Genomic DNA, 2500 nt, shown 5'->3' on the forward strand with positions numbered 1-2500 from the left:
TCTAACCTTGACGTCCAGTCTATGAGGTGTAGCTCAAGTTGTAAACAACAAAGATGGTGGACTTTCAGGTCTGGCAATACAGATATATACAATTTTATTTTCAGGCTAAATGACCAATATCTATCTCTTCATATATATATATATATATATATATATATATATATATATATATGTATATATATACATATATTTATATACATATAATATGTATATATATATATATATATATATATATATATATATATATATATATATATATATGCAAAGTAGACCACTTGGAAAAAGAAACTAACGAAGCAGAGCGCTTTCGTATATTACATCTTCAGTGCAACAAGTACATAGTGATAGGAATACATAGACAATATATACATGATACAAAGGAACAAGGACAGTTTGAATAAGCGTAGCGACCAATTACGCTTATTCAAACTGTCCTTGTTCCTTTGTATCATGTATATATTGTCCATGTATTCCTACCACTATGTACTTGTTGCACTGAAGATGTAATATACGAAAGCGCTCTGTTTCGTTAGTTTCTTTTTCCAAGTGGTCTACTTTGCATAAGTGAACACACGTACCCGTGTTCTTATTAGCATATATATATATATATATATATATATATATATATATATATATATATATATATATATATATATATATATATTCTCTTTTTTCTGATCCAGGTAGTGGGCGAGGCACAAGCTTTTGGTTCGCAAGGGCTAAGATAAACGGGGAAAATAGGATGTTGGATGAATGTTGGATGAATGGAGGGTGGGTGGAAGATGGATGCAAACCTTGACTGGCCACCTCCCTTGAAAGGTGGAAGAAGTCTTTTGTTATGTATTATAAATATATACCTATAGCTTGACAACATAGGAGTATATCCTCCACTTGGCATGGAAAAGGTTAGATAATATTAACTATCCTGTCACCCATCGAGGAGGCTTAAAAAGGAAAACGGTACGCGGTGTAGAGTGGGTTAATGTAAATGTAATCACCAACATCGATATTTCCTTAGATATTGTTCAGTATCCCCAGGGTCTCATATATCATTACCAATATCCTTGATACAATAGCACGATCATTTTGAGAGGCTATATCAACTTAAGATAATGTATTTCTTTTACAATGAGATAATGGACTATTATAAGCTTCAATGGATTACAATAGATATACATGCCGACAGATCATTTGATTCAAGTGTATAGATAGGAAAAAGTAAAGAAATGAATAAGTAGGAAAGCAGAAAAAAATAATAAAAGTAGATAAATAGATAATTGAATTGATAAATAAGTTATTAAACAATTAAAAAGGTAAATAGATAAATGGATAAATGAATAAGTATACAATTGTGTAAATAACTAATTGAATAGATAAATAAATAGATAGATAAAACAAATAGACAAATAGATGAGTAAATAAACCAATGAATATATGAATAAATAAATAAATAAATAAATAAGTAAACAAATAAATTAATAAATAAATAAATAAATAGATAAATAAGTAAAAAGAAAACAAATAACTAAATAGATAACTAAACAAATAAATAGATAAGTAAATAGACAAATACATAAAAACATAACAAAACACAAAATAAATGAATAGATAAATATACATAATATATAAATAAGTAATGATAAATAAATGAATAGCTGAACTTAATATAGATATATAAGTACATGAATAAATGAACAAATAAATTAATTAGCAGATGAATAAATAAACAAATAAATATATAAGTACACAAATAAATTAATTAATAAGTAAATGAATAAATAAATAATGAAACAAATGAATAGGTAAATAAACGGATGAATAGATATATAGATAAATAAATAAATAATTTTATAAATAAACATTTAAATAGATCAACAAATAAGTATATTAGATGAATAAATAGCTGAATAGATAAACATACAAATATATATACAATCAATGAACCAAATAAATAGTTAATTCAAGAAATTAACTGACTAACAAATGAATGAAAAATCGATGAAACGGTAAAAAACCATCCGAATTTGAATAAAATAAATACTAAACAAAATATATATGTTGTTCAGGTGCTTATCGAAATGAGCCTTGACACTACGAACTAGCTACATTCTTTTGTCTTACAAATCATTTCCACATTTACTTTGTAAATGTCTGTTTGATTAATTCTATTATCATCTTATTGAATATGCTTGCCTATGCTTTTCTTTGATCATTGTTATTGATATTTTCTTATAAATTGTACTAAAAAAATCAAGCTACATTTTCAAGCCAAATTAATATGCTTAACTCAATTGACCTAATTGTGACTACAAAGAGCTTATTGCTGAATCTTGTTCTGGATTTTCCTGCACACAGTGATGTTTTGTTGGAAGTCGTACATCAGAATATTTTATGTATTTTCACCTCATTAGCTTTAGATAATTTTTTGCATGATTAGTTTGATTTTTGTTTGAAGTATTCTACACTTATGATTTGTTTTTTCATATCCAGGTATTCATTA

This window comes from Oratosquilla oratoria, chromosome 19 (assembly GCF_046742065.1).
Source record: "Oratosquilla oratoria isolate Oo_2021 chromosome 19, ASM4674206v1, whole genome shotgun sequence".
Taxonomy (NCBI): Eukaryota; Metazoa; Arthropoda; class Malacostraca; order Stomatopoda; family Squillidae; genus Oratosquilla; species Oratosquilla oratoria.